We start from the raw sequence: 11,187 nt of genomic DNA, 5'->3' as shown, positions 1-11,187 counted from the left end.
AGAGGGCAACGACCGCCTGCCACCGCTTTAAGGGAGGGGGGCGGTGTCCGCCCTTGCTTGGCGGCGCCTTCGCCTTTAAGGGGCGCGAGCCGCCTTTAAAGGGGCCGCGCCCGGGGCGGCTGAGGGGCGCTAGGCCGCGGCGGCGGGGCGGGGCGGGGCGGGGCAGGGCGACACGACACGACACGACACGACACGACACGTCCGAGCCTCGATAAACAGGTTTATTCCCTCATTAGGACACGGCGAATTTGGAGGAAACCCACCGCTTCCAATACGCTTTGTCTTACCCTTACGCTGTGTAAAAGGGAGGCGACGAGGCGGGATTTGACCTCCCGCAGCACCTGCCACCCCGCGTCCGCCGTGGTTTAATAAACTGAAACGCTCCTAAATACCCTGAACTGGTGCCGCCTGTTGTGCCCCGCCACATGGAGACCCAGCGCGGCGGCTGCGGCGGCGGCGGCTTCTCTCCCTCACGGGCTAATTAGCAGCCCGGCTCTGAGACTGTTCGGTGCCGGGCCAAAAGCCTGCGTTTGTATCACGGATCGAACCCGTCTGGGCGCCGATTGCGAGGAATCGTTAATATCCGAGAAGTCCTGCTGGAGCGCGGGGCGCCACCGCTAAACACCGAATCTGCCCGCTCGCATGGTGACACGTTGATGCTTCTCGCTGTCGTCTGAAAACTACTAGAAGTTTCTCAACACTGGAAAAAGCAAAAAAGTTGTTTGCAGACCCCAATATGCTTTTTTTTTTTCCTTTCTAGCCTTCCCTTTTTGCAAGCTGTCTGCCGTCGCCGCATCTCCCTCCTCCCTGCTGGCACAGGTTTGGGAGAGATCCCATCTGCCGGGCCTGGGACAAAGTTCAGACCCGCATGGAAAACCTGTTCTGCTGCATTTTCTGTGTGAAGAAAGCAAGGATACCGGTGTACCGTGTGCCCTGGGTGCCATCCCCTTCCGGCTCCCAGGGAGCTCAGACGGCAACGCCACGAGGGGAACGGGCCGGGCGTTCAAGAGGAGCCCTGAGACGCCCGCGTGAGGTCCCTCTTGTCAACTCTGCGCGGCTCCTTCTCCGTGAGTCAGCGGCGACTTATCTGCGAAAGGTAAATCACACTCCCCGTAAGCAGATGTCGGTACGTATTCGTGTGTTAGCCCTTGCACTGTTTGCTAAAGGCTTGAGAAAGATTAAAAACAAACAAAACCCCACTGCATTTGGTCTGAATTACAGTCAAACCCTAGCCTTAACCGTCTAAACAAGTAATAAACATTCCTAAGTAAATAACTTGTGTTACCATCAGCACTGTTCCCACAACTTCCATTTCAAGCAACTTTATGCACCGGAGTTTCTCATGAAGCAATCTGTTGCCTGAGGCTGCCGAAGAGTGGAGGAGAGCTGCCCCGACTGCCGGCACGACATACCCACACCAGCATCCCAGACGGAGAGGGAAGGCCGGGACGATGGCTGTTGCAGAACTGTATTACCATTTCTGGTTATGTTCAGCAAGAACTCCACAGTGTAGAGAAGCTGCCCTAAAGTGCCATTTTATACTTGCTTTTTAGACAAACCTAGGAGTCAGTCCTCGTTCCAGCCCCAATGGCAACCGCCAAGGGTTGTTAGTAGTTGTTATGGAGATGACAACCATCGCGTGTCCTTAGTGGTGGAGCATTCAGCTTCCTAGGCTGGTAAATACCAGCGGAGTCTAAGCATGAAGGAGAAGAGACGACTCCCCAGGCGGAGGCTGTGAATCATCGTGTGCCACAGCATGGACTAGCAGAAAGCCGCAGATAGGACTTTCTGGATTTTAGCAGACTGATTGCTCTCATTTTTTAAACCAAGAAACATTGCCTGAGTATGATGGTCCAGAACATCCAAGGATATTTAGGTCCCTGCAAGTCAAGTGTTGGTTACCTAAGTACCTTGGAGTACCTGGTCCAACATGTCCACTCATTTTTGTAAACTGCTCTACTGTTAGGTTTATGTATCTGGTCTACTTTTGTTTCAGTCTTCATAAGAAGGAGTTCAGCAGCACTATTTTAAAGATTAAAAACAGCATCCTACTCCAAGATCATCACAATTCCTTCATCAACTGAGTGATAATGTCACTTCACCATTCTTAGGCACCTGGCTCATCTGCATTCTGCATTAAGTCATGCAGGATACATATTCCTGGTGTCATGAAAGACCAATAAATTTGCCTTTAAAAAGCATCTGAAATATCCCAAGATGGAAAATAATTTGTTTGCTTTCTAACAAAGCTTCCCAGAAGTTCTTACAAAGACTAAATTTATTACTATAATTTTTATGGTGCTATTTATCAACATCATGAACAACAGTAATAGAAGCTGTGAAATGGTCACCGGGAAGGAAAAAAGTCAAGGCTTTCTACTCTGTTTACCGCCATGCAATCATATAAACCCCACAGAGATCCTGACTGACTCGGGATCCTCCTGCAAGCATAAAACATTGCAGCATTCATCACGGAGGTAAATGAGAGCCTCCTGGTGCGGCAGGTCAGCTAAGGGGAAGGAGGTCCATGCTAAGGCAACAGGATAAGAAGACTATGCATGAAACAGCAAGTACGGCATGGGAGAGTGCACAAGGAACAGCATTAAAGCAGTGCGACGAATAGCTTGACGCTGAAGTGGCTGACGAGTCAATGGATCCTTCTGAAAGGAAAATGCAAAATACATAGATCACTAGGCCAGAAAAAATACCTCTGTGAACAACTGCGTTCTCTCAGGAATAAGAGCGAGCAGTGATTGGGGAGGCCAGGGAGGAGAAAGTTGTATGAGTCAAGATGAGTCCCCTGCTGTGTGGACAGAGGAAGAAAAAAAGGATCCCGATAGGTATTTTAGAGGCAACAGAATTAGCAGGGCCACTGGGTATCCAGAATGCTGCACAGTAATTACAACAGTGGATGTTTCTACTGAAGATACCGTTCTAACTTAGTATCATTTTCTGCCCGTGAAGAACCACCATCTCGGACAAGTCACTATGATTAAAAGCAAATGAATCGAACAGCTCTCAGGCTGAAGCAGTCTATGTTTATCCCCCACACAGTGCTTAACATGTAAAATCATGTAAATCTGTTATCCTGAATATATGAGCATGGTCTGAAGAGACAGCCCAACATGCAAAAGTTTGTCTTGATCCGATCAACTGCTGTGCGTGTGCTGCCTCAGGGGGACATATGGAAAAGCTTGGGTGATACCGAATGGTTTCCTCTACCAAGAGAAAGTGCCATCAGCCCTACAATCCACATCTACCAGAAATCAGAGTCAGTGGAAGAAAAATCCGTGAGCTCACAGCGCACAGTGGCAAGCTCACAGGTAGAATTTATGCTGTGTGCTTTGAGCACATTTCTAGTAATTTTGTTTAAGCTTTAACTAGCACAGAATATAACTGCGCATTGCTGCTGCACATCATGTCCCACTGAGACAGCATAGAGTGATCATAGGCAGACACATAGATTAACTGCCAAAAGACAGACAAAACGTTATACAGTTTAGCAGTAGATTACTTGGTGAGGGCTTCTGGGTTTCATGCCAAACTCTGGACTTGACTTTCTTTGTGAACTTGACAGCCTTCAGTGTGATGCTTCAGTTTACCTGTGTGCACAGAGAGAAAAACGGTGCCTGCCGCACAGCACACAGCAATGCACAATATTTGCCACGTAGTTTGAGCCTCTGGATGAGATTGAGTGTAAATAAATCTGGTATCAACATCTGTAGCTCTGCCACATGAAAGAGAAGAATAATTTAGGTGATAAAGGAACAGAGCAAGGAATTGGTATGAGCAATAACCATACAATCTGACAGGTACCGCCTGGGCTTCCCGCTCAAACCCCACCATGACCTGTGCTGTAGGCTAAAATACCTGTGTTTGGACCCTGAAAGATGGTGTGTGGAAGCCAATTTTGGTCCTGCTGCACATCAGCTGGACAGACAGTTGTGTGAAAGGGTCCCCAATGCCGAACAAGTTTGATTTGAGCAGCAGATCTCAAATCATTTCCATATGTTACTTTGAAGAAGAAAATGAGTGGTAAGTCTCAAACAGAGTAACCAAGAGCCAAGAAAAAATGCCCTGAAGTGCCCAGATCTTAAAGATAGGCCAGTTAGGGAATCCACTTACATCTGCAAGACGTGCCTGCTCGAACACGGCCCTCCCCACACTCAGCGTAGTTCCCAGAGGAAAGCTTCCAACACTCAAGGAGCAACGCTGGGAACATTTTACCTCCGGAATAACTACTAAACAACTCCATAGTGTGAGAGAGGCAGCACAGCCAGCGTGCCGTTATTACCTGAAGTATGTCACAGAGCTCTCCTGTGTTTACTTGAGGAAGAGCTCAACGACACTTTGAAAAAGCCACGATACCCTGATTAAATTCTAATGCAGATATTTGCCCTCTGTCTGCCATTCAGCCATCTGTTTCAGCTGAACTCAATGTTCTTCCTTTCTTCTGACCTAAGAAGTGGTGCAGTTAAGCTGCACCTCAACAGTGAGGGAAGAGGTCCCCAAGCACCTTTCCTAGATCTAAAGGCCCAGTCCCGACAGTATTTATTGGCAGCACTCTGCCTAGGTTTCCGTGCATGAGTCTAAAGGACTTCAGGGACTCTCCTCAGCTCTGAGTGGGAGTAGGAATAAATGCAGAGGGTTATGGAGGCAGGTTGGAGTTCTGTGCTGCCTCACAAAAACTGGGAGATAGAAAAAATGTCTGGACTGACATCCAACAAACTGGCCAGAGAATCAAGTGATTTCTGATGCAAGTTTGTGCTTCCCTCCTCCCCTTAAATGCTGCTTCTCCCTCAAGATAATAGAACATTTTCCCAGATGGAAGGAACCCACTTTAAGAACAGTAGGTCTTTGAAATGTCAAAGTTTTCCTTGGTATGTGCTGTCTGCTGCAGCAGTGGGATATAGCCTTTTTCATTCTCAAACTGTAACCCTGGAATCTGAAACAGCAAGATGATTAGGAGATGTGGCTCTCGTTTGCTGCTGTGCTACTGATTTCCTACCTCTCATGTGGCAAGTCACTTAGCCTCCCTTTGTCTCAGCTTCCCATCAACAGGATAAGGATGAAAGCTTTCTGGGCTGAGGATGAATGCAACCTTTGAGATGTTCACGTGCTCCAGTAATGGGGATCAGTAGTTAAATTACTTGAAAAAGTTTGGAGCCAGTCACAAGTGCATCGATTCAGCATGGTTTGCAAAAGAAGTCAAGAAGTTGCATCCTCATGAACTCAGAGGTTACTGCTAGCAGTAGCTAAGGTCACCTTGGCTTTGGGCGCACTCCAGTCCCATAGACAGTGTGGATGCCTTCCTGCATTCTCTGTTTGAACAAGAACCAAGTTTTTGCTGCTGTGAGTGTATTTATTATGCTAATATTTTGTTCCATTTCTTCTCAAAGCCCTTCCTCTAGCATGAAAGGGCAGACAGCCAACTGGGCCACGTGACTTAGTTACATGCTAGGAGCTTGGGTAGTGAGTCTGCATCTCTGGATCTTATCCCTCCACAATCTCACCAAGCAGAGTTGCTTCTCTGGTCTGGCCACACCAGGCTGTGCAAGAACCCATCCTTTCCCCCGCCGCCAGGTCCTCTGTGCGTTCCCAGTCTCCCTCTCACAATGCTGGGTTGTTCTGATCTCTCAGAACATGCTTTGATCTTTAGATAATTAGAGGAACTACAATTAGTGCTGAATCTCATAGTTACAGGGATGGCAAAAATATCTCTCTTCTCCCTTCCAGTTTAAACCCCTTTGTTCTCTGTGATGCAGGTCTGTGGTTCTTAGCTGAAGAGACTGGCTCCAAAGACTTTAAAGACTCCAATGTGCACCTCAAGGAGACATCAAGATCAGCCCCCCTAGCCTGAACGACAGCTGTGAGCTGTGTGGCAAACCAATTCTTGAATGCCTCCAGTGAGCTAATCTATTACCAGGGTAAGTGTGGTCTCTAATCCTAGGCAGGGAAATGGGATGTGTGCCAGAGTGAGGACAACAAGATAAGGAGCATTAATTCAACTTACAAGGAAATGCAGCATTCGTTTGCAAGCTCTTCCCTGACCTTGGCAAGCACTTCTGAAAGGGCTGCTCACAAACAACAGCTTGTTAAATGGCAGCGTCTGGCTCAGGGTCAGCATCTAAAACTGAAAAGAAAAAACTAATAGAAACAAATCTCAGAAAACTTCAGTGACATTCAGACTGGCTGTGGAATCGGACACAGCTCTGCTCATGTCCTTCTATCACCCAGACTGATGTAAGTGCCAGCAGATGGCTCTCGAGGACTCAATGCATCTTTCCTGGTTTCTGCACCTAAACAGAGTGCAATGAAATTTTGTGCGTGCACATGGCAGACACATACACATGGCTTACGCTGCCACCATGTAGCCCTTTTGCCCCACCAAACACCTGCTAGGTCAGTGTCTGTCCAGCCAAATTAGCAAGAAAAGCCAGTCTGCTGGTAACTCCATCACAAACATGTTCTGTCCATTGTTTTTTCTTTTCCCTGCTGCCCCCAAATTTGATACAGGTGTCGTGACATCAAAGCAAAGGTTTTGAACAGATGACTTCTTCAGAGTCTAGATCCTGTGATCAGGCTTTTTCCAAATTCACACTGGCCACGAGTCTGTTTCAGAGGAGGTTCCAGCACAAGCAAAATCAGGATGATAATATGGATGGAGGTCGGATAGTCTGGGACTTTCAGGTACTAGTTCAGTGAGCAAGACCTTTTCAGTCCTACCCTCAAAACCATCAAGCAGCTTCTATAATTCTGTGACATAAAGATCAACATCTGTTCTTGCACATAGATTCAAAAACTAGGATGGTAGGTAGCTCTGATACAGCTGGCTGCAGCACCAGGCGTTGCAGTTTGGACTGTGGTAGCTTGGACAGGATCATGAGTTCATCTTCAGCAAATGAAACTCGGGTTGTTGCAGCTTCATTGCTAGTATCCAAACCAGCTGGGCTGCAGCGTCTTAAGCATGCGTCTAATTACAGTCCTGACATACTAGGGCAGCACCCAGGGTAACTTATCTTAGCAACAGAATCAGATTTGTTTGAGAATAAGAATCTGTTCCCAACTACTTAATGAGGGAAGAGAGGTAGCATGTCCTGATGGTCAAGATATGAGGAGCAGTTACAAATTGTTCTTATCCTATATTCTCAAATGTCATTTTCTAAATTAAGCATTCCTATTGCTGGGAGAGACAGATTTTGAAAGAGACTGTCACAGAAAGAGACAAACAGATCACTCCGTCTGACTGTTATTCAACATACTCTATACATAAATAAATTGTAACCACGCAGTCTATGCAGTATAGGCACAAAAAAAATATTAGGCATCCTTGAAGACATAATTGCTTACAATTTGAAGAGCTATAATCATAATGAAGAAGCTGACCAGAGAAGGGGAACTTTTAAAGAATTTACGTTTGTGTTTTTTCAGCCACCAGCATGCAACATTTGAAGATGTTGAACAACAAGCTGATGAAGTAATTTGTTTGGGAAAGCCACTAACATAAAGTCCAGTACTCCACTTTGTTCTCACTGTTGCACAGTACAAGAAAAAAAAAAACTTACCTGTTCTGACATAAACGAGGAGTAACTCAAAGTAAGAGGAGAATGCAATGTATAATTTCCATATGCCTGTATATAACACATTTTTAGCAGGACTGCTCTACTATCTCTGAAATCAGTGGGGGGTTTTCTACATTAACATTAGAAAGCTAGTGGAGGTGCAGGTAGCCCACTGGATATTCCAAGGAATAAGCAGAGACGGCTCTTTCCATTTAACAAGTCCTATCTAGAAAACATCCCTGCGTGCTGATGCATGCACGAACGACATGTGCAGCTGGACTCGGGGCACCAGATGGCAGCATTTACTGCCTAGAGACCCTAGAGCAGCCGGGACTGACGGTGCAGGACTTGACTCTTCGTGCTGTTAAAGCTCCTAAAGATTGCACTGAAATCTCTTCTTCCTCCTCTGCCTTGATGATCATGATACCACTGGGCTAGGGTAATAAAGCAAGAGCAATGCAAAAGCGTTTGTGCCTTCTCTCCCTCGTCCTTCCACAGGCAAGAGATGGTTTCTTACTGTGAGACATGCTTGCTCTCCTTATTAGAAATTCATCTTTTGCCTATCCCTTCCTGCCTTTTTTCCCACTGGAAGGCTCCAGGCCCTCAATAGGCTCCTGGGTCTCCTGAACATCATGGAAGGATTTTTAGCAGATTTAGCCCCTGCCAAGACCTTTTTCTCTTAGCAGATTTCATTCAAATACCAGACAGGGCCTTTGTCTGAAAGGGAAGAGCTTAACTGGAATTTAAACACTGAGCCATGGAAAAGCCTAATAGATATCAAAAGGTCTGTGACCCTTCTCGTGTGGAACAGCAACATGCTGAGTGCTGCGGCTGGAAGAGGGCCTTCTAGTCACAGCAGCTGGTTTCCCAGCTTCTTTACCTCCATTTCCTCTTTAAAGCTTGAATCTATACGCTCAAGGGCGGAGAATGCAAGCCAACGTTTGTCATACACATTTTTTGCATTGAAAAATATTCAAGATCAGATGGCTACATTCTGAATTGGTTTTGGAGTTAATGTCTGCGTTGAGGTTGTTACTGTGATGATTACTGCACATGTAGTAGAGCTCCTGCAGTCACAGGACTGTCAGGAAAGGGAAGCCAGCTCATGATACGTTCTTCCCAGCAAATGCATGCATCAGAGCAAGAGTGTCCTTCTGGTGTCTGGCATGAATCTCTGCTGCCCCTGCCAGACCATTTTTCCCAGGTGTGACATATAGCCAGATCCAAAGAAAGAATTCAGCCCCTCAGTACTATCTCCTTCCAAAGCTGTGTTCCTGAAAACCACAACTTTCCTTACATAAGAGACATCAGAGACACCTCATTTCTTTACCAGAAAGACCCCAGGGCTTCTGCATACAGCACCTCAGCATCCATTTCATGCCCAAAGCCCAAGTGCCCAGATCTGCCGGAGGACAGATCCTGAGATCACGATGGGTCGCCAATGAGACTGGGCTCCACCAACACACAGAAGTTTCTCCAGCCACAGGAGCAGCTCGCCCCGTAGCTGGCCCTGGCCTCCAGGGAGGCCTTTACAGCCACCCACCATTGCTGTGCTCAAGAGCAGCACCTGTCCCGAATGCCACCAAGTGTTTTTGCACGGGGGCAGAGGGCAAGAAGTTTGTTTCTTCCACCTCTGCTGATTGAATAGCTGTTGTAGGCAGCTTGCCGAAAGGAAGATTGACCAACATGGTTGCAACAGTCAAGCTACAAAAATAGCGTTGCCCAAGTCTCAGATGCTTTTGTGGCTCTGCTTTATCAAGGCTTCATTTTAAAACCAGCTCGGTTTAGTCTTGTGTTATTGCCCAAGCAGCAAACACTGAACTGTAGCAACTGCTCAGAAACTGTTTTTTAAAATACAAGACACTGACTCCCTGATTTTTTTAAAACTTTTTCCTGCTCCACAACCCTATCTTCCCTTTGACATTGCTATTTCAAAATCAAACTCTGCTGAAGCCACAGGGACAGTCTTGGGACATTCAAAAGCAGCTTTTCTGCTTCATTTTTAGGTTTTATTAGAGCTCCCCTCTAAGCCCCTGTGAATAGAAGATGTTTTCCCCCCAAACATGATGAATCTAAAATGGTTCCTCTGCTGCCTTTGCAGTGTAGTTCATGTGCTCTATGTCCTAGGGACTATCTGCCATCAACCTCACTCCAAGCTAATGCTGTTTCAAAGCTGTTTGTTTTCATACTTCTTGAAATCAATCATCTTCACAGTTGCAGGTCTTAAATTCTAAAACAGGGGAATATTACTGACACTTGAAGGCCCGCATATTGCAAAGGGGGATTAATCTAGGCAGATATATGTGTCCACATGGAATCTGCCTCATTTAGATGGTATTGCACATAGATCTTTTTCCAAAAGTCCTGTGGTGCACATCAAGTGATCTAGGGCCAATGACTTCAGCACTCACATGAGGATTACTCATCTAATTAGGGGGTTTGCAGGCTCTGCCCCTGTGTTTCTGTGCACTGTTAATGTCATTGTACTGGATTGTAGAACATTTGTCATTTAGAGACTGGCTCTATTTTTTTGTATTCTTTCACTGATTTGACCCTACAAGGTATCGGTGATACTAATCACATGAATAAGCTGTTCCCTATACACAAATGCAATAAGTTTAGATCATAAATTTTGTAAAAAGGAGGGTCTTCAAAGCATTATTTATCTGAGGATGCTGAAATGTGAAAGAGAAATCTCTGTGAAAGGAAGACTGTCTTTTTTTTAAGTCAGCGAGACCTGGGTATGAGCACAAGTTTTCCTCCTATCGCGCGTCAATACCCTGTCCATCCAGCACAGTACTTCCTCTGTCTTATTTATCGCAGAACCGTAGAATTGTTGCAGGGCAAAGACCTCTGGAGCCTCTGTCACAACCTCGCACTCAGAACAGGACTGTCATCCACTCCAGGCCAGGTCAGCCATGGCTTTGTCTAACTGAGTGTTTAAACACACCGAAGACGGAGACTCCCTGACCTCTTTGGACAGCCTGTTCCAGGGCGGCACTGCCCTCTTAGTGAAAACCTTTTTCCTAATTTCTGACCTGAACCTCCCAAGCTGCCATTTGTGGCCGTTACACCTTATATCACATGGCGGCACCGAGATTTGTTGCATCGTGTTTGTAACTGCCATCCGGACAGTCGCAAGCAGCTATTAGGTCACCTCCTCGCCTCCTCTTCAGCAGCTCAGCCGCGCTCTCAGCCCCCGGCTGATTACAGGGGTTTATGGAGCCTGCGAGCGCTCCCAGGGACCCGCGGCTCCGGCTCGCACGGCTCATCCGGGGCCCTGCTAAGTCGGGGCTCCCCCGAGCACGGTGTTTCGAGGGCGGGGGGGGAAACGGGGCGCCGCGCACAGCCAGATGTGCGGGCCCCCCGCGCCAGATGTGCCGCAACAGCTGTCCGGGCTCGTCTGATGCAACCACAACATCACCACGTGGCCACGCACAGCTGTTCGCCGCCGCCAGCCAATAGCGGCCGGCCTCGCTGGCCACGGGGGCGGGGCCGCCCCGCCCGCCCCGCGAGGATAGGCCGAACCGCAAGCCGATCGGGGAGCGGGGGCGGGCTCTCCGGCGGGGCGCGGGCCAATGGGCGGCGGCACCGCCCCGCCGCCGCCGCCGCCGCCGCCGCCGCC

General features: G+C 47.6%; 1 long non-coding RNA gene across 2 annotated transcripts; it reads left to right on the top strand.

The window, feature by feature from the left end:
• The first annotated feature begins 453 nt into the window (after positions 1 to 453).
• Positions 454 to 9,822, top strand: LOC106485988 (uncharacterized). Of its 2 annotated transcripts, XR_001292827.2 has the most exons (4): positions 454 to 1,096; positions 5,766 to 5,927; positions 6,517 to 6,690; positions 7,432 to 9,822. It is a non-coding gene; the product is annotated as an uncharacterized lncRNA (long non-coding RNA). The 2 variants fall into 2 exon arrangements; XR_001292826.2 differs by having other exon boundaries at positions 6,517 to 9,822.
• The last annotated feature ends 1,365 nt before the right edge of the window (positions 9,823 to 11,187 follow it).

The sequence above is a fragment of the Apteryx mantelli genome, chromosome 19, assembly GCF_036417845.1.
Source record: "Apteryx mantelli isolate bAptMan1 chromosome 19, bAptMan1.hap1, whole genome shotgun sequence".
Taxonomy (NCBI): Eukaryota; Metazoa; Chordata; class Aves; order Apterygiformes; family Apterygidae; genus Apteryx; species Apteryx mantelli.
This window is presented reverse-complemented; position numbering and strand designations above follow the sequence as displayed.